Genomic DNA, 22,340 nt, shown 5'->3' on the forward strand with positions numbered 1-22,340 from the left:
ATCAAAAAACATAGGCGTGCCAGGGAGGGGCCAAAGGAAGTGAGGCAGGTGGCTACTAGGAGGAGGGCTTTCTCTGCTGTGGCTCCCTGGCTGTGGAATGAGCTCCCCAGAGAAGTTCGCTTGGCACCTACATTGTTTTCCTTTCGTCGCCAGCTGAAGACTTTTTTATTTTCTCAGTATTTTAACACCTAATTTAACTTAAATTTAAACTCTGCTGTTTTAACCTCATATTTTAACCTATGTCAATTTTTGCTGTATGGTTTTATCCTGGTCGTGCTTTTTATATTGTATTTTGTATTTGTGTTATTAAATTGTTGGTTGTTTTATTATGCTCTTCATGGTTTTAATTTTTGTGAACCGCCCAGAGAGCTTCGGATATTGGGCAGTATAGAAATAAAATGAAATAAATAAATAAATAAATAAATAAAAATCTTCCGTGTTGTTAAATAAAGAAGCCCTAGTTTACCACAAGCTCTGGTGTCTGTGTCGTTATTCTGTGCTTCCTTCTCCACTCACAACTGCAGGGGAGCAGTTTGGGGAAAGCTGGCATCGGAGAATATAGGACGGTGTGTTCAGTGGTACTTTTTGCATATTGGAGCTACCATACCAATTCACAGGCTCATACTGAGGAATATTGTTCTTGTTCTTGTGATAAAATAATAATAATAATAATAATTCTCTGTACACTGCTTCTTTTTATTCATTAACTAACAATAACCAAGATTGCCACCTGTTCTGATTTTTGTTCCATTTGATTTGTCCTTGACTATTCAAAATCCACTTAGCTGTAATATAACTGAGGTTGAAAAAGAAAAAGGGAAAAAAGAATTCATAGATGTAATAATGGGAATTGTATGTGGATATTACTTAAAATGGGGGCTAATGTCCTTGAAAAATGATTGAAAGATTAGGATGCCTCTACAATTTAACCAAAGCATTACTATCTTTTCTTTACTTTTTTTTTTGTTAGAATAGATGTTGCCTTCGTTTATCACAATACACACATTTGTTATATCACATAGTATAATTCTCATTTGGAATTTGGTGGAATTGCTTTGGGCTTGTAAAGAAACAACGCCCTAAATTAGGATGTTATGTGAAAGCATCATACATCTAGTGAGAATCATTACTTGCCAGGTGGACATCGTGTTTGAATATTGCAATTTATATAGTTGCTGCTGGAACATTCTACCATGTGTCAAAAAAAGAAGAAATAGGGAGCAAAAAAAGTAAGGGGGGATAAAATTGATTGCAGTTGATTTTGGTTCATTATGAACAAGTTTTCAGTTACCTTTTACTTATACCTTCACTTATTGCACTCACTTGTGCATTCTTTTTGGCCCCTCCTGGACCAAAGATTCAACATTGATTGATTTCTTGCTACTATCACCATCTGCCATCTGTAAAGTATCTGTTGCATGATCCTCATGAATTTTACCCTCATAGCACTCCTGTGACATCAAACAGTATCATTCCAATGTTAATTATTGATAGAGGAATGGATGGATTTCCCAAACTCTAATCTAGAAAATGTCATGTTTTCCAGGCATATTTGGCAAATGAAATAGGTTGCCACTGCTTACCCCAGCGAGTGGGACATTCATTGCCTCTAAAAATATCTCTCTCCAGTTGAATTGGTAGAAAAGGACCCACAAGAGCTTTTTCTCCTACTTTAACTGGAGACTTAATGGACCATGTCCAGTGTATGATAACTCCTATGATCTAGAACATCTGAGTTCTTTTTCTTCTTGCCAATTTACTCTGCCTCTTCTCATATGACCAGGAGTTCAGGGGTCTGGACTGGATGGCTGGGCAATGGTTATAGCAACACTGTATTGTGTATCAGAGTCAAGACATGTTACACAAGACAGTTGCAAAAACACCAGATTTATTATGTAGAGAGAAACCCATTTTGCAAATGACAAAATATTGCTAGGGGAAAAACTAATGTTCTATCCACATTAGAAGGAACCATGTGTAGGTGGTGCTCAGAAAAAGAGAATGAGATGTGCTTTGTAGCACACACACAGAGATCTGAAAAAGTGGGCACATTTCCCCTACTGGAATAAAACCAAGCAATTATAACATCGGAAGGGCTGAGTAGGATTTTACTCTGCAGTTAATTCAGTTAATGTTTAATCCTGCTCCATCTGCATGGACTCATAACTGCTAGTCAAGGTGTGCAGCTCAATGTAGCATATCTCTCTTATGACCCAGCATGAATCCTTCAAAACTATGTGTAAAGTGATCTTGCTAATACAAGACATCATCTGCAAGTTACATGCTTTATTTTGGTTGGAGGTAACTACAGATAACACATCTATTACTGTGGTGAAGAGAGATGGACTTACTTTGAGCCGTCATGATCCCCTTTTTAATTATGAACCTCCTCATCCTAAGTCTCAGAGTTTTTTTAAATTTCTTTTACTGAGCTCTTATTATAATGAAACCACATACTTCTAGAGCCCTAGGATATAAACATGTTTAGACAGAATCAAACTTTAGAGCAGAGTTAGCACTGACTCAAATCCTCATCATAACCATATGAAACGTTTCCTACTATCACTACATTTAAAATATCAACCACATTCTGAACTGCCCCTTGTGGACTAGATCATTCTTAATATTCTCTTATCAACCAGGTACAGCACATTATTCATAGTCAGAAATTGATTTACCCCTAATACGTTTTACAAAACAGAACAAAAACTTCTGAAAATGTTGTTTCTGCATTAGTGTATAGCACATGAGCAAATCTCCCAGAAACAACCACATTTAGGTGCACTTGACAAATTAGAAACTATTTTCCCATGGTCTCACCTCCTGTGCAGTTCTGCCTAATTACTCATGAAATATGAAGAGCGAAGTTCTTTGACCTGAGTGTGTGTGTGTGGAAGGATTACTTATTTATCTTTCCTTGTAACTGTCCTGCTTACTCAGACAGTTTTCATTGCAAGAAATTTGAACCTGAACCTCTCCTAGTGAGAAATGTCTAGTAAGCAGTCTTAAATGTTCCCAAATAAGAAACAAGTAGGAAATGAGAGACACACAGGATGAATAATCTCTTCTAAACGATTCACCAGAAATAATTATGGATCACTCTGCAACTCAGATATACCCCAAATATTCCTTCTTTAATATTCTAAACTTAACACTCCAGATAAATCCGATGTAACAAATTATGAAGCATCCAGAGCAACAGGAGATTTTCTAAATTGTAAGTTGTTTACAATTTGTCAATTGTTTTGATAAATTTCAGAGTTTTATTTAAGGAATTTGCCTGTTCTTGCCTTGGTACTTAAAGTAATAATAATGTGATCCAGAACTACAATTCTGTAAATAAGAAAAGGCAACTCATACATATCCTGATACAGAAACCTTAACATTACTGTGGAGACTGAGAGATACTGCATCATTTAGAGGCCCTGGGTTGTCATGCTTTGGGGAGAGAACAAAAGAGATGTCCGGCTGCGTATAGGGGCATAGCCTATAAACAGCCAGAGGAAGCAGTAGCCCATCAGTGGAAGTTGTGGGTGACCATGTCTTTCTGGAAAATGACTCTGGTGGAAGAATGATGCCACTAGAACTAAGTCCTGAATCACTCCACTCTGCCAGGGGCAGAGTCCATGAATATTAACATGAGACCAGGAACAGAAAATGGAGACAGCATGGACAGCTGCCTATAAAAGGCAGAAGGAGAAAAAGACCAGGCAGTTAGGATGTCCTGACCGTCTCTGTAAATCAGAGGAAGCCCAGGGTTGAAGAGAAGGAGAATGGATGAGAGACAATTCCTTTCCCTTCTTCTGAGATCTTGGGCACCTGGTTGAGGTGGCCAACAGGTGCATCTTTCTCCCTACTACCCTGCAAAAGTTAAACAGAGTATTAAGGATAATCTCAAATTTGAAAGACTGCAATCATATAGGGTGAACTATCTTTACAATATGATTTACTGATAACGAATTTCCCCAAACTAAAGTGTAGCCCAGTAGAGTGAACCCCATACTGGGGTTAAGAGATGATAAAGCTTGCATGACAATTTCTGGGAATGTAGTAGAAAGCAGTCCAGGATTCTGAACTGAAATGGATTCTGAAATGGATTCAAATGACTTCAGATTTCTTTAAATCTGACCTGTGGATTCCACAGCAGACTGGCATCTTCTGAGTCATGCAGATGTTGCAGACTTCTGGAATGTTTTTTACTTTCTGGAATTGTATGTGAATTTAATCATACAAAATTATGAAAGTTATTGGGAAATATGCTGATACATGCCATTTAAAAACAAAAAACCCACAACATTTTATTAGCTTCATCCCACGTACCTGTTTCCCTCGAATTATCCCCTACAGTGTAACACTGTTGTTGTTGTTGTTGTTGTTGTTAGCTAAATCACACCCCAGGCGGCAGCGCTCCTAAGATCCTTTGCATACCAGGAAAGGGGTTAAGGGGGAGAAGTGTAAAAAGTCATTAAAAAACAACGGATGACCCAATCTGATTCAAATTTGGTATGCTTAAAGCTCTCCTTAGTATCTATTACTGTGCCAATTTTGATGTCTTTTCTTTAAAACTTACACAAATGTATATTTGTTTAATTGGTAGTTTAAACCTATCAAATCCTCCTCCTGCGCCCCCAGTGGCCGCTCGGAAAACAACAAATGATTCGCTCTTAAAGGGGTATCAAAATAGGATGGGTCTTTTTGGCTTTATGGCACAATTAAAGCAGGATGCATGGGGGTACTTCACAGTCAAAGCAGATTATAAACTGGAAAACTTCGGAGTCCTTTGCATGCAATTTGCAGTGATTTCACTGTATAACCCTGGTGTGAAGAAGCTCTATATCTCCCTTCAGCCTCAGCTGTTTAGCACTCTTCTTTGTACGTGTGCACTCTGCTCATTGTATGTATACTGAGTTAAGAAAAAACGTGCAAACTGATGTGTGCCAGCGAAAGTTACATAAATTGTGGCAGACCTTTTTGTGTACTTTTCTGAAACAGGGGTGGGGGGAATCCTGTTCCACCAATGAGTACACAAAGGAAAGAAAGACATTTAACAATCCATGAAACACAGAATGGATTAAATAAAATCTGTAAATCCCTAATGGCATATACCATGGTATAGTTTGTTTGCAATAGACAGAAAGGGTACCTATGACGGATTTGGAATCCTTAGCTATTAGTGAGGTCACATCCTGTTGCAGAATTACAGGGCATTAGGGATCATTAATCACACTGTGCACACAAAATCTTCTATCTCGTGAATGCCAGGCTCTCTCCTGCCAGCTTCAGTACTGTAATTTGTTACATCTGAAGTGTTTCCCTTATGAAATCACCATGGAAACGTTGGCCTGTGTGATGAGACAAATAAGATAATTGGAAATTTGTCATCCCTGAGTAGCTCAAAGAGAAAGCTGTGTGAAGCTGCTTCAATCAATGCAGAGTAGCCTCCAAATGGTGGACCTATCATGAGAAACATCCTTGAGACTAATACATATGAGCTTTGACCGGCTTGCTTCATCAGACCCATGAAGGAGAAAAATCAGAAATATATTTGTGTACATTGAATGATTAGTCCAGGTAATGAGGGAAGGAAAGAATGACAAGAATCATTTAAAAATGCTGGTTACTGCATTCCAGTGCTTCCCCATCTAATCTGGACCTACTAGTCTAAAGAAGGTCTAAAGAAAGGCTATAACTGTGTTTGGCTGAATGCACTGCACATGAACGTGGTTACAACTTTTTCTCAGGTCTTCCCTATCAACATGGTGTGGTTGGGGATGGAGGTCTCAGGGCCGGCGTGAGTGTCGCCATTTCTTTTCCACATTAGGGTCAAAATACATTTTGCTTCTTTTAAAAAAAACTAATTTAAGGTGTTTTATTCTACTTTTTATCTTATCTTGTACACCACTCCTAAAATTTGAGTGGGGAGTGGTATATAAATATTGTAAATAAATAAATAAAATAAAATACATGACACATCACATATGAAGCATGCATTTGCCCCTGTCTTTGCTTTTTATTCACAGGTAAGTATGTTGGATGCTGATCTGGATTGGAACCACCACACATTGTTAGAGGATGTTTAATCCCCCCATCCTTATTTTCTGAAATTCACCCCCCTGCACACTACATATCTAACATGTTATTTGACCCTCAGGATATCTGAATAGGTCTAGTGGTTTTCATGTTCCATGACTTTGGAAGAGTTACATAAGAACATAAGAAGTGTCTGCTGGATCAGACCAAGGGTCCATCTAGTCCAGCACTCTGTTCACACAGTGGCCAACAAGCCATCGGCCAGGGACCAACAAAGCAGGACGTGGTGCAACAGCACCCTCCCACCCATGTTCCCCAGCAACTGGTGCACCCAGGCTTACTGTCTCTAATACTGGAGATAGCACACAACCATCAGGGCTAGTAGCCATTGATAGCCTTTGCCTCCAGGAATTTATCCAACCCCCTTTTAAAGCCATTTTAAATTGGTGGCCAATATCTTGTGGTAGTGAGTTCCATAATTTAATTTAACTACAGCACAGTCCTGTGCACGTTTCTCTCAGTGTGTTTAAGGAAGCTCTAGTGAATTCTTCTACCAACTCTACAATATCTAGGATCAAAAGGAATTAAAAGCATTTATCAATTATTACATGCCATGCAAAGAGGTGAATTTATTAAGTGGTCATTTTATATTGCTTCCATTCCCCCATTCCAGTAGACCTTTTATTTAAGCTTAAAGGGCAGTTTTCATCTTTCTAGGGCTACAGGATTATTGATTTGCCGAAGGTTAATTTAATTGCTACTCAATTAATTTCAGAACAAATATCATCAGGAGAAGGAGGTCTTGAATTAATGAGGCATTTTTGCTTCTCTTGATCCAGATTGATTTCATGAAATGGCTCATTCTTGTACTACTTTATCATTTTTTTCTTTTAACTTTAATTTTTCTTTTGAGAAAATACTCTTTCTATTCATCAGTTCAGGATGCATTCCACAGTGCCAAATTGGACTTTCCAACATACCTTGTGATGAATCATTAATTTTGATGGGCTTACTTGTTTGATTGACTAAAATCTCGTAAGTGTCTAGTCAGCACTATATGATTCCAAATGAATAACACCTTACTCAGAAAGAAGTTCAATTCTGTTCAGTGGGGCTTAGTAAATATGTATAGGAGTGGAGCCATATTCATCATAAATATCTGCATTTGTGCCATATAAAAATGTCCTTAATTAAGCCCATGTATGCTATGGAAAGAGCTAGTATATTTTAATGACAATGTCTGTGCTAAGCACCAGGAAGTCTCTAGTTCAAATCTTATGATTGTGCTAGATGGCTCTAGGAAAACCTCTGTGTCCTTGGGGCTGTCTTCACAGTGCCAAGTTGGTTCTGCTCCACTGCCAAATCCCATGGTATTGCTGGTGCAGGGTGGCAGTGAATTATCCCCACTGGGGGAGGCAGCCTGGGCTTTCTGGTGGCCATTAGGCTTGCCGGCCTATCCATGCCACCTCCTGTGGTTTCCAGCAACCAATGGGAGGTTGCCTTCTGCCTGGGAACATCCCTGGAGCAGCCCCAGACAGACAGCAGAAGAGCTGCGTTGACCTTGCTCAGGCAGGAAAAGTCAGGGTAAGTCCTTGACTTTTCTACTGTGGGTTTCCAGCTCTTTACCCTGGGGTGGCTCCGAATCAGCGGCTGCATCATATAACCGACGCAGCACAGGTTTGAAGCTACCCCAAGGTTCCAGAGTGCATAGACAGCTCCTTAGTTCGAGCTCACTGATGAACATTTTCAGATCAAAAGTAATGTTTTGAGCTAGGAAATTTCCCTCTACTCCACCACCCCTTTACTTACATTTTTCACTGCCTGTCAGAGAGGTAATATAAAGGCTAATTGCTGATTTTGAATTGGTTTTGTTTTCCCCCCAAAACCGATCTTCCTGAAAATGTGATCCTAGCCAAATGTGGAGAAGTGCAATTACAACCTGGTGCTATATAGCACCCAGATTTAGCTGTGTGCCAATTTATTTATTTAAAAATTATATCAACCTTTCATAATGTTAAGCATGGTCTACAAAGCTATCATCAGTACAAAACACAATAACAATTCTATAAGGCAGTTAAAGTCAGCATTAAAAGAAACAATTCAGAAGAGATTAAAAATATATCAGCAATGTAAAAGTCTAGGGAAATAAAAAGCTCTAAAATCATAACAGTCATCCCAGTCAAGTCTCCCTCAGCACCATTTTGAGTATTCAGCTGGTGATTGCCATGGTTTGTCATGTCATCCAAACCCTCAAATAACTCTGCAACAGACTATGGGTTATTATTATTTTTAACCCTCGAACAGCTCATGCCACCAAATTTGGAGAAGATAGAGGACATCTATATACATATAGATGCATCTATATACAGTAAATATGTGTTTTGAAGGCTGAAAAGCCATAGGAAGCAGTGTGTCACTCTGTGGAGACAGCCAAACTAAACACCACATGAATCATTTAGCATATAGGTGAGACTGGTCTCGCTTCCTCTTTTAAAAAAGTGTGTGGCTCCAATTAGGATCAGGACCAGCATGCTCTAGGAGGAAAGGGTAATGCCTTCCTTCCCCATTTGCTTCCCGAAAATAATGAAAGGAAAAAGTCCCACTGGAGTCAGTTGAGGCGTTCTTTTTCTTTGGTTACAAGAAGCGAACTGTGTGGGAAGCTTAATCCTCCTCTCCTGTAGTGTGGTGAAATGATGATGAGGGACACCACGTTCTGGGAATGACATCCCAGGAAGAACCACTATAAAGTCGTACCCCTGAAACTTAGCCAGAAGATCTAGAAGAATAGCTTGATGGATGGTATCAAAACTGATGAAAGGTCAGCAGATCCAAGGGTGTGTGTGCACTTCCCCTGTCTAGTTCCAAGTGAAAACGGTGCACTAGGGCAATCAAAAGTGCTTCCATCCCAAATCCAAGCCTGAAGCTAGCTTGAAATGAAACCAGATAATTCATTTCATTGGAGAATCCTTGAAACTGATGTGATAATCATCTGGACATGTTCCCAATAAGGCTTAGGCTACCTTCCCACCCTCTTAGTCTTTACCATTCTTACTATTTTATGTTTATTTGCTGTTCTAATACTGCTCCATTACACCCTTCATTAAAGAATGAGTTTAAAAATTAAGAGGAAAATTAAAAATTGTAGAAGAGGTCATTTTTAATGATGGTGAGGCCAAATTGTTCTGTAATTGTTCTCTTCTAAATCCCTTTTGAGCCCTCCTATACACTACAATTTGAAAAGATGTGTTTTCTGAAAGCATTTACCCTTGACCTGCAAAACAAATTATCAGGCAAAATGATCTATCTGCTTCATATTGTTTTTCCTATACTGCTTTCAAAATTATGGGATTACCTTAAGGACCCATGCTGCTTACAGTTAAATGGCATTACAACACCCCAAAACAAGCCCTCCCTGTAGTTTATCATTCTAGAGCTAGCAGGCACTGATAGGATCTCTGGTAATACCACCACCTCCAAGAGTAACCCTAAAATATGTTTTAATAAAGGAATTGAAGTGCTTCTGCTGCCTTAATAATAGGGCCCATAAACTTTTGTAACAATTTCATGGGAGACCAAAATTGCTCTCAAGTTTCAAACCCCCCCCCCCAACGCCCCGAATTTTACTACATACCCATTTCAAGCCAGACATCTTCAATGGAGAACTTTTGGCTCAGCCTCAACACTCAAAATAGTGCTCCAGAGTCACTTAGTGAAATTCAGGCCAAACTAAAATAAACAAGCCCTACCTCCCACACCAAACTCAGAAATGATTGCAAGTGATGCATTTAGCATCATGTGTCATTTGTTCATCAGAGGAAGTGACGTTTTTGTTGTTAACTCTACAAATGACCCTGAAGAACCTAACATAACCAAGAGACATTGAGCATGATATATCCTTCTAATAAAACTTTTCACTTCAAGCTTTATTTTGGGGAGATGAGTCTCTTTCTCCCACCCTGCCCTAGACCAGATTATGTAGCTGTAGTGGACATAACAAGTTCTACTCCTATGTTTTTTCTTTGTCCCCAAGTTTCCGCATATTCTGTCTATGGTAGGGTGACCATATGAAAAGGAGGACAGGGCTCCTGTATTTTTAACGGTTGTATCGAAAAGGAAATTTCAGCAGGTGTCATTTGTATATATGGGGAACCTGGTGAGATTTCCTCTTCATCACAACAGTTTATTTTTATTTTATTTTATTTATTACATTTTTATACCGACCAATAGCTGAAGCTCTCTGGGCGGTTCACAGCCCTCTTTTAAATCTGGTCACTCTAGCAGAGCTCCTGCACCTTTAATTGTTGTGATGAAGAGGGAATTTCACCAGGTTCTCCATATATACAAATGACACCTGCTGAAATTCACTTTTCTATGTAACTGTTAAAGATACAGGAGCCCTGTCATCCTTTTCATATGGTCACTCTAGTCTATGGGTTAATATTTCCTCCTTCCCCATAGATGTAGGGATGGGATGGACTGATGTTATTTCACACACACAGTGTTCTATGTGCTTTTTGCCTGCAACCTTAATGAGAATAAAGACGTTGATTAGTTTTCCCCTTCAGTTTTCAAGATGCTATGGTCTGGCAGCGCTTTCTGCTACTTGTGTCAACAGTGATAAAAAGAAATTTATTGTCATAGACAAAACAATGTGAAAGTAATGGAAAGTACACAAAGATTACATATTTCCTCCTTCAGTTGTATACCTTTCTTCTATCTCACTTACTTTAGTAATTATTGAGAAGCAAAGTCATTAATGTTATATGTCCCTTTTATCATATACAGATTGCTAAGAACTACTATAAAAATTCTCTCTCTCTCTCCCTCCCTCCCTCCCTCCCTCTCTCTCTTTCTCTCTAACTACTGAACAAATGTAATACTCAGTAATATAACCCTTATCCTCCTTTATATTTGATCGGTTTCTGTCAGTTCATATCAAACTTCAGTTTTTATTAGTCTTCCTTTAAACTGTCCCACCTTATCAATGGTATCCAATACAGGGACATTCATTATTATTGGAGCGAGAAAAAACTGCAGTTGAACTTTGGTATGACTTGTATTAAAGATGTGACAGATGAACCACTTATGGCTAAAGTGAATGTGAAAAGTTCAGTTTATTCAAAAAAACAAAAAGGAGTTGAACTAAAAGATCACTACCAGACTATTACATCTTGTAACACCCAACTAGTCTGTATTATTTCCATGCCAATATAATTTTTTAGAATAGATTATTAAAATCTTGGAGATCTTTTGTTTAGTGACCCATATCCCTTTCTGAAGGATGAAGGACTTTTGAAGCATGTCCTCTAAGCAAGAAGCCATCAGATTCACTAAAGTCCTTAAAAACATACAAAGTTCTTTCATTTATATAAGCCAGAACTGTGGTATCCATCATTTGCATCCTTCCCCTGAATGGTTGGCAACTGAAAGGAAAGAGATCACTGATAGTTCATCGTTTTAAAAACTGGAACTGTGCCATTTCTGTATTCCCCAAATAGCAGTGCTTACATAAAAACATTAGCAGCATGAAATTACAATATTTTGGAAATAAGCCCTATGATGAAGTATCAGAAAGGGTAAATAAAAGTGAACCTGAACATACCTGTTTGTATCATAGTTCAGGTTACCGTTGAAATGAAACGATTGAGATTATGCAAAATGTTTTGATAGTTAGGCTTTTGGTAACAAAATAATCAGCATACACATTTCCCCCCTTATTCACATTTCCCCCCTTATTCCCCCCTTCCACTTCCATACAGCCATTCGTGCTGCTTTAGTCGACATTTTATTGCTGAAGGCATTGCTTGAGTGGTGTCTGTAACATAGCCCTGGGAGCCCCATATTAGGCAATTTGCAGCCATTGTGCCACTGGAAGTCAAAATAAATTTAGAATAAAGCATGCCACTTGAGAACTCAATGGACCAAATGTTTACCGGCTTTAACAAAATCAGTGCCAACCTTAAAACTGATTCAGTTTTTTTCCAGAAAGGAATGCAGGTGTGTGGTGAACAGCTATTTCACATGCTGCATACAAACTAAATAATTAAGCTTCGAGAAAATGATGCCATTAAAAATGACTACAAGGCTAGACTGATCTGTCACCAGTACATTAAAAATGGGTCTCCAAAAGACACAGATTCATTTATTTCTCACAATCCTACCTAGTTAATTTCAGTTATTGCCAGGACAAGAGGATGACCTGTGCTGCTGAAGGCAGGCAAAGCTTCATATGAGATCAAATGGAGATTCTGAACAAGGGAAAGAGGACATATTTGCAAAGCCACATTTCTGAATGCATTCTCCACTGACTGCACTTTGGGATTATTGCAGTCTACTTGCTTTACTTTAACATCACCCCAATCCTCTTTGGTCTGGCCAGTTCTGATTTGTTGCATTTCATCCAGAGTATGAATGCAATGATTGAGTACACAGCTCTCTGCAGAGGCCACCAGTGAGGGAGGAAGCAGGAGCCAGGCGCCTCTCCACCGTGCCTGGGTCCAGCTCCAGCTCAGAGCCCCCTCCCTCCTGCTACCAACTGTCTCTGCAGAGGCCACCAGTGAGGGAGGAAGCAGCAGCCAGGCGCCTCTCCACCGTGCCTGGGTCCAGCTCCAGCTGAGAGCCCCCTCCCTCCTGCTACCAACTGTCTCTGCAGAGGCCACCAGTGAGGGAGGAAGCAGCAGCCAGGCACCTCTCCACCGTGCCTGGGTCCAGTTCCAGCTGAGACCCCCCCTCCCTCCTGCTGTCACCTGTAACTGCTGAACTTTCCAACTAAGATTGTAGTGCCTGAATTTGCTTTCCTTTCCCCCCTCCTCCTCCTCCCTCCCAATCCCCTTTCCTTTTGTGTCATGTCTTTTAGATTGTAAGCCTGTGGGCAGGGACTGTCAAGAAATACTTTTGTAAGCCACCTTGAGAGCCTTTTTTGGCTGAATGGTGGCATAAAAATCCTTAAATAAATAAAATAATAAATTTTGGCCTCTATGGATCAACGGTCCTCTAGGAAATGGTATCGTCTTGAAGTAGTAATAGCTTATAAACCTGGGCCAGATCTACACCTTGTCTCAAATCATTACAAATGTGGAACAAACAGCAGAATATAGTGCTATGAAAGCAGTATATGGAATGTGAATTGTGCCCCAACAGTTATCAGTGCACCTCAATACCACTATAAAGCAGCAGTGTAGATCTAGCCAGGAAGCAAATGGTATGTTAAATCATTCCACAATGAGTAGAAAATGTTGTAGACCAGGGCAGCCTATTGAGGGTAATGGGTTGCACTGGACACTGCAGAATCCTTTTGTAGGTTGGTGCACGAGTGGGCAGGGTTTGTGGTGTGTGGGAGGGTGCTGTTGTACTATATCCTGCTTTGTTGTTCCCTGGCCGATGGCTGGTTGGCCACTGTGTGAACAGAGTGTTGGACTAGATGGACACTTGGTCTGATCCAGCATGAAACTTCTTATGGCCAGCACACACATACTCATTACAGACACACATTCACCCACACACATTCACCCACACATACATTCAGAAGCAAGAGCAATGGGCAGGTTCAGGATTGCATGTGGGGAGATGCTTTAACTCCAGCAGTCCTGGATGATTAGAAGTGGGGAAACAACAATCTGGGCCAGGATTGTGGGGGGCAGTGAAATAATTTTACTTCTCTGCTGTGCCACCCCTTCTCACTCACAGTTGTGGTTGGTGGCTCCTATTTCAGTGGGGTGGTGAATCTGCTCTGGATATCAGTCAAAACTCTAAAGGAGCTATCCAAGGTGTTGAGCCCATTTTGTGGATAGGGTTCAGGACTTTGGATAGCTCCCTTAGAATACTGACTGAAACCCAGAGCAGATACACTGCTCCACTGAAATAAGAGCCACCAGTCTCACTTCCTCCACCCCAGTATTCCTGGTCAGGACTTCCGTTTCCCTGCTAGCAGAGAAACTATGTTCCATTTCCCAGGGTCCAGCAGATGGCTGATCAGGGTAAAATAAAGGAATGCCACCCTTTGGGGCTTTGCAGACTGCACAGATAGCTTTTAACATTTGTGTACAGATGGCTGGTCCACATGAGTCATAGAGAAATCAACTGAGCCATTTCAGGCCTTATTTCCTTCAAAGGCCTACAGTACTGATTTTCTATAGACTATAGGTCAAATTTCTTTCCTTTTAACATTTGTGTACAGATGGCACTAAATTATTCAAAATACTAATCTCTAAGAAAGAACAAATGAAGCTGAAGAAGAATCGTCTTCCTTATGTACCTGAATCATCTTCCTTATTGAAAACAGGCATATCTGTAGTGATGCCATGAAGATGCTGCTAAGGCAAGAGACAGACATAATAAAAAGCGGGCTCATAATGTGTTCATGCACTCCCTGTGCCTGATTTTAGCAGCTAATAAATACGACTACCTGTACTGTTGCTGCATTCCCCTTTAGACTTCCAGAGTCCCTTTCCAACTTGGGCCCCCAGCTGTGAGGTGCTTCATTAAGCCTTCCCAGTTTAACAAAAGGAAGGGCAAGGATTCAGCCATTAGTCCTTCAGCTGTGAGGGAGCAAGGACAGTATGCAGCTCAGTGAAGGCACACTGGGACTTTTTAAAGAATATATATTATGTGCATCTTCACCACTTGTAAAGAATCAGAACTGTCTCTTATTTTGGGGCATTTTGGTTGTAGGATATATTGGGGTTAAATCTCTCTCTCTCTCTCTCTCTCTCTTTGTGTGTGTGTGTATGCATCTGTATAGCAGACAGTGTACAATACATTAAAGCCACAACATAATAAAGCCAAGGTAAAACCAGCCTCTCTTTCACATGAGCAGAGATCCTGGGTCAATCAATACATTTGTGTAAACCCCAACTCGTGTGCAGCCAGTGCATATACAGCAGAGAACATGACCACTGAGTGCATGAGTGGTGGGGCAGAACTTACCCTCTGGAAACCACCACCACCCACTCCAATATATATAACTGGAGGGGTAGCAATGTTAATTTATTTCAGCAAAAGACAGAGCATCTTGTAGGGAATTTTTAAGTGTTAATTAAAGACTAGCTTTTTAAAATCATATAAGTTGTATCTGACTGTAAAAGACCCCCAGGATTCACCAGACCAAGTCATCCTCCTTCTCTTGCTGAAAACAGCCAGGGAGAGAGGTGGCTGGGTCTGAGTAGAAAGTTGAAAGGGAGCCCTGCCTGGGAATGGCTTGAGCTGGGTAGCACAGCACAACTGTGGAAGAGGGAACTCTCAGCAGCAACAGCTGGGCCTCATCAAGGTTTTGCTATAAAGGCCTGGGAAGGAGCAGGAAACGGAAGGTTCTTGGTAGGGGTGTGCGCACTGCACTGAAAATCTGAGGGCATGAAGGTTTTAATGTGGTTAGAGGAGGTTTTTAAAACCATTGGATACCCGCTGTGCGGAACGAAGGTTGTTCGAAGTTCCGTCCCATTTTCGGATAACCACTTCATTACAGGCTATGGCAATTAACCAAAATGCTTACATCTCTGTCATTTTTAAAGTTAAAGAGATGAAACTTGGCATGATGAAAGCTCTTAAAGGGGGCTTTAGACATGCTGAGTTTGAAGCAAATCCCCTCATCCTTTGATTTTGCAGGAATTTTTAAGTGTTAATCTTTTTTTAAAAATAAAAAAGCTCAAACCCCCCCTCCCGATTTTGCATTATTTCACCCCTGCGCATTTAAGGAGGCAGGTATTATCCTTTACTTTGCTGATGCACAGCTGTGCATCAGCGAAGTAAACAATACAAAACCTCCCTCCATAAATGTGGAGGAGTGAATTAATGCAGAATCAGGTGTGGGGAGGTGTTTGTTTGTTTTTAGGTTTTTTTTTAAAAAAATCCTAAACATTATGGAATAAAGGGATCTGCTTCATGGTTGGCATGCTTAAAGCCCTACTTAAGCACTATCATGCTACCAAGTTTTATCTCTTTAGCTTTAAACATGGAGATGTAAGCATCTTGTTAATTGTCATAGGCTAATGGAACAGCTGTCAAACATCTGTCAAAATTTTTAAAAATCTACAAAATCAATGGAAGAAGGGATCTGTTTCAAACATGGCATGTCTAAAGCCCTCCTTAAGAGCTATCATGGTGCCAAATTTCATCTCTTTATCATTAAAATGATGGAGATATATACATTCTTGTTAATTCCATTGACGATAATAATGTGGTTCTCCAAAAATGGAGCAGTTTTCCATCCAGTAATACAGTGGTGTGGAGAAATGGACCCCCTCTAAAAATCAGAGCAGAGAAGCCACTCAACGGAGCTCCGCCCCAAATTTTGGGAATGGGTAGACCTGCTCTGCACACTCCTAGTGCTCGGGCTGTTTTATAATGAGCCAGTGGAGAGTGGCAAAATGACCTTTGGTGTGAATTCCTTGGTCTTATGTTATGGGACAAGATATGTGTCCCACAGGAAGGCCCTTTAGGTAGCCTTTTTGCTGACTGATCCAAAGAAATTCCATAATAGAATTCCATATGAATTCATAATTTGTTACAGAAATATGAAGTGATCAATAGTCTCAGTCCAAGAAGTGGGGCTTGTAACTTTAATGGATGGATGTGGTCTCCCCCTTTTTGGTTTATATGAGTATTAGTGAGTTAGGAGCCCATCAAACAAGTACAGTGGGAGGACCAATGCACACTGACAAAATAGGATCTGGTGTACAAAAGCTTATGCTTCAAGATATATTTTAGTCTTTAAGGTGTCATCATTATCATCTATTTATTTATTTAGAAACTAGACCAGACTCCAGAATCAAAAGAAAAATTTTGTATGGGGAGAATTTCAGAAACAACATTTAAATTCCCTTGAGCAAAAACCTCATTAAAATACACAGGAATATATTTTTCATTCTGGTTCCTCAAAAGGGACTAATCAGCACTGTATGAGTGAAATAGGGTAGAAATTCAGTTAATTAGTTTAGATAGATTTGACATGGGTCATGATCAATGTATAGCAGTGCTTGAGGCATCCTCATGCATAGCTATACGAGCCATAAAGCTAGGAGCACAAATTGGCCCAGACTTTTCTTCTCTATGGAATGTTTTACCAGCCTACCACACATCATCACTCGACAGGAAGTAGTCATCAGTCATAAAAGAATGAAGGGCTGGCAGTTTTCAGTGATCCTCTAGTGTAACTGTCTACTAGTGCACATGAAAATCCACATTTAAATGCTAGATTACAGTTGGCAGCACTCACCATGGATGTGCTGTGATTATACCAGCACCTCACAGCATCTAAAGAAATTCCTCCATCTTAGTGACATTCATGGTTATCTCTCACTCTGCATATAAATTGTCTATATATATATATATATATATATATATATATATATATATATATGTGTGTGTGTGTGTGTGTGTGTGTGTGTGTGTGTGTGTGTGTGTGTGTGTGAGAGAGAGAGAGAGAGAGAGAGAGAGAGAGAGAGAGAGAGAGAGTTTTGATAAGACCATGGGTGGGCAACTTCTGGTTCTATTTGACCTAGAACTTCCAGCAGCTCTAGGCAGTGTAGCCAATGGTGTGGGATGATGAGAGTTGTAGGCCTAAACATCTTGGAGAGCTGCATGTTCTCCACCCTGTGATATATTCAGGAGCCCTCTTCAGGAATCATAATCTCCCTCACAATTAGACTTCCATGAAGAGCGTAGGCATGAGTGCCTTAGCTTCTTCCTCTCAGTTATCAATCTTGTTGCCATTCCTACCTCCCATGAGTTGGAAGCTGAAGCTCTTCAGTGAAGAGCCAGTTGTTTTATTTGGGCAGGCTCCCCATGAAATTTAGACCATAAATTGGACAATCCAGATTCAAATTCACATGAAGAGTGTACATGGGTAGAGAAAGCTCCCTGCTGGAGATGTTCACCTCCAACGCATGAAAGGTAATGGGATGGCAACAGACAGGGCTGAGCTGACATTTTTGTCCCCACTTTCCCACATGCTGTTCTAATCATGTGGGGGATTGGAATGCCCCAATAGGGATAGAATCTGATACAATTTCTAATTCGTGTTGTGGCTCTGTAATGATTATACATGATTCGACTAGACATACTTTCAAAGCTGACTAGAAGAATAATGCATAATCATTACTTTATGAGATTATTGCTTCTTATTTCATTTAAAGCTAAATAGTCTCAATCTTTTAAAATATGGCATGGAAGGTTATTTTGCTGTCCTTGGCTGTATATTTAATGCTACTTCATGTCTTATTACCACAGATTAATAACAACTTCTACTATTTTTAGTATTTGAAAGCAATTAATGTGTTTATCTTATTCAAGGCATGCTGTGCAAAGAAGACCAGCATTTATTTATGTATTAAAACATTTGCATCCTGCCCTATATCATTGGGATCTCTTGTTGATGACAGTCCATCTCACTTTTCCTTTACATCTGAATGAAGTGAAACAGTGGAGAACTGAACTGGTGCCTGGAATCCATAATGGGCTGGATGAAAACTAATGAAGTGCCACTTAATGCATTTAAGTTGTAAGTACCAGTATTTATTTATTTATTACATTTATATACTGCCCCATAGCCGAAGCTCTCTGGATGATTTACAAAAGTTAAAAACAATGAACTTTAAAAACAGATATACAAAATTTTAAACCACCAAAAGTATAAAAAACAACAATAGTTGTTCAGTAGTCTTTCACCAACTCTAAATGGATTTCCATTTTCCCTTAAGGACCAGGCTCAAGCATGGAATGTTTTTAGATCTGGCCTTACATCAGATGCATGAATCACCTTTCACCACCACTTTAGGCTGGTGTACCAATAGCAGCCACTCCTAGACAGAGATAGCCTTGTTACAGTTATCTACACTCCCAAAGAGTCTGAATAGGTTTCCAGTTAACCCCATATGTGTGATATCATCAGTCAGCCAAATCTGATTGGCTACATAGTAACATCAGGATTTCAGCAGCCCTAATTAATATCCAACTTTGTTATAAAACACCAAGAGAGCTTTGGCTATGGGGCAGTATAGAAATGAAATTAATGACAACAACAACAACAACAATAGTAATAATAATAATAACGCTCCTTTCATAAATAAAGGCTCAGTGTACTGTGGAAAGGCATGTGTCTAGATAGAGTGTGATACAGACAAATAGAAAAGATACACACATTCATGGTCAGGAACGAGTAGTCACTACAGCATAGCCCAAAATGTGGAGGAGTAGAGGGAAGGCAATGTGACAAGGTTCACTGGTCCTGTTGCACTTCAAAAATAACAACCAACACAGGCTTGACCTGGTTTGGCAGCTCTTATGGGCTTGTGGGACATTACATGACTTACTTCAGACTATTAGGTGGGATAGCTCTGAAAGCTAGGGCCAATCTTCCTAAACATCTCTTCTGTTGGTGAACAAACTATGCCCCTAGGTTGACTTTCTAAAGCTTTTAAGATCAAAATGTGTTGCAGTCTTGGATTATGATACATACCTTCCAATGTTTTGTGTAGGAAAATAAGTAACTTGTTTTAGATTATATGAAAGAAACTCCATTGTAGAGAAGGAAATAGTACATTAACTTCAAAATGAATACTTCCCTACCTCATAGGAAATTTATTTATCTTTGAATGCCAAGCAATTCTGTTTATATTAGAGCTGAACCAAAATGTTTGAATGATTTGTCAGGGAGGCTGTAAAACAGCAAAATTTCCATCCATTCATGGTGACTGCAGGAAATATTGCCATCACTCTGAACAGACATTCTGATGACACTATGTAGCCAATTACATTCTGATGTGTTACATATCTGGGATAAAATCCAATAGGGGTGTGCACGGACCCCCCGCTCCGCTTCACTTGCAGATCCGCCATTTTCCGGATCGGGCCGCTCCGCCCCGCCCCCGCTCCGCCCACTTCCGCTCCGCTCCGCCCGGAGCTCCGGATCCGGATCCGGAGCTCCGTTCCCCCCCATAGGCTTGCATTGAAAGCTAAAAAATTATACAACTTTTTTTCTGTTTAAGTTAGAAACCTCATGTTTGGCACCATGACACCTCATGGGGATATACACACGCATGCCAAGTTTCAAAGCAATCCCATCATCCCCTGATTTTTGGCGAATTTTTGAAAATCGGGCACCCCACACACAACATCCCTGCGAGGTGGGCAGGGGAGGAGGGAGGGAAGGCAGGCAGGCATGCAGCTGGCATTTCTGGGGCATAAGGAAGTGAGCCAAGGATAAGCCAGTAATGCATATAAAATGGAATAAATCAATCAATAAACAAAGGAGGGGTGGAATTAAAAGCAGCAGTGTTGCTCAATAAACAGCAAGAAGAATTTTTTTAAAAAGGCTATATCTGTCTTTTACCAGCAATAGGGGGACGTGCCCGGGGGAGGGGGAAGTAGCTGCCAGTTCAAGACACTGACAGCCACCAACAGCTCTGAGAAGAAGTAAAACGCTCACTTCGACTCATAACAGGCATTGCTCCACCACTGAAAAGTGACCATCCACTTCAACTCATGATAGGCATTGCTCCACCATTTTACTCTCTTTGGAAGGCTCTAATGGCCTTCCAGTGCAGGAGAGAGTGGGGGCACGTCCACGATGAGATGCCCTAGGGGAGCTCATCCCCTTGCACCACATCGATTCAGTTGTTCACCAAGGTTAGGGTGAGGAGCAGTGCTGTGTTTCTATCTCTTATTCTTGGCTTAGTATATGATTTCAGGTTGTGTTTGTGCATTTGGTGGGGCTACTGTGTTAAAAAACACGGGGAAAAGCCCGTTCAGATGAAGAAAGAGAAGTTTCCCAGAATCCCAAGTTACCTGTTTTGCCTATGCCCTCCTCCAACTTTGGGATCATCATGACCGGGAGCTGACTCTGCCCCTCAGCCCTTTGAAAAAGGTATTTTTCCCGCCGATTTTTTAAAAACTTCTAGCCCGCGACCCGTACGATGCAGAAAGTTGAGAGTGGTCTCAAAATGACCCCCATCCACGACTCTCTGTGCACAAGAATTTTCAGAACGATAGCTTAACCCCCCCCCCAGTTATCCCCGATTCTTTCCCTCAATGCAATCCTATGGGCGAAAAGCCGAAAACGCAGTTTGAGCCGCGCGGTTGACCCGATTTTCACAAAAATATAGCCCGCGACCCGTACGATGCAGAGAGGTGAGAGTGGTCTCAAAATGACCCCCATCCACGACTCTCTGTGCACAAGAATTTTCAGAATGATAGCTTCAAAAACAACGTAGTTATGCGCGATTATTTGCCGCAATGCAATCCTATGGCGAAATGTTTTCAAGATGGCGACCGGAGCGCTCCGCCTGAACTCGGAGCTCCGAAAAATGGGCGCTTCTCTTCGCCTTGCTTCTAGGGGGTCCGCGGTCCGCTCCTACTCCGCCTCTGGGTAAGGCGGAGCAGGCCAATCCGCTACTGCTTCTACGCTCCTAATCGGAGCGGAGCACATCCCTAAAATCCAACATATGTCCTACTTAGAGTAAACTCATTGGAATGAATGGGACTTAAGTTGGATTTTACCCATGGTGTCATCAGGAGAAATATTGCCATCACTCTGAACAGACATTCTGATGACACTATGTAGCCAATTACATTCTGATGTGTTACATATCTGGGATAAAATCCAACATATGTCCTACTTAGAGTAAACTCATTGGAATGAATGGGACTTAAGTTGGATTTTACCCATGGTGTCATCAGGAGAACTACTCAGAGTAACAACTAGGGATGTGCTCCGCTTCTCTTCGGTTCAGAGAAGCAGGAGCGAGGTGGCCTAATTCGCCTCCGGAAAAGGCGGGGGCGAAGAGAGTCAGGGGGGCTGCGGATCGAGGCGAAGAGGATCGCCTCAATCCGGAGCTTCGCCTGCAGGTAAGTGGGGGGGAGGGGGACTCATCTGGTGCTGAAGCCCCTTCCAGCTTCAACCGGGACCTCAATTTAAGCCCGCGACGGAGGAAGGTAAGGGGGCAGGGGCAGGGATGGGGGCCTGGCCTACCTGGTGCCGCCAGTGCCGCCATCCATGTGGCGGCGGTGGTGGTGGCGCCAGGTAAGGGAGCAGGGAGAAGGGACTCTTACCTTCCTCCATTGCGGGCTTCAATTGAGGTTCCGGTTGAAGGTGGAAGTGAAGGCCAAGGCCTCTTCCGGCTTCAACTGGGGCCTCAATTGAAGCCCATGATGGATGCAGGTAAGGGGGCGGGGTGGGTGGGTGGCTTGTCTTGCGCTGCTGCCGCCGCCGCTGTCCATGTAGTGATGGCGGCGAAGCTGGATCTCGCTCTGCGGAGCGGAGCGGGAGACAGGCGGAGCGGTGCGAAGAGGATCGGGCCCAATCCGGATTTTCCAGATCG

The sequence above is a fragment of the Elgaria multicarinata genome, chromosome 5, assembly GCF_023053635.1.
Source record: "Elgaria multicarinata webbii isolate HBS135686 ecotype San Diego chromosome 5, rElgMul1.1.pri, whole genome shotgun sequence".
NCBI lineage: Eukaryota > Metazoa > Chordata > Lepidosauria > Squamata > Anguidae > Elgaria > Elgaria multicarinata.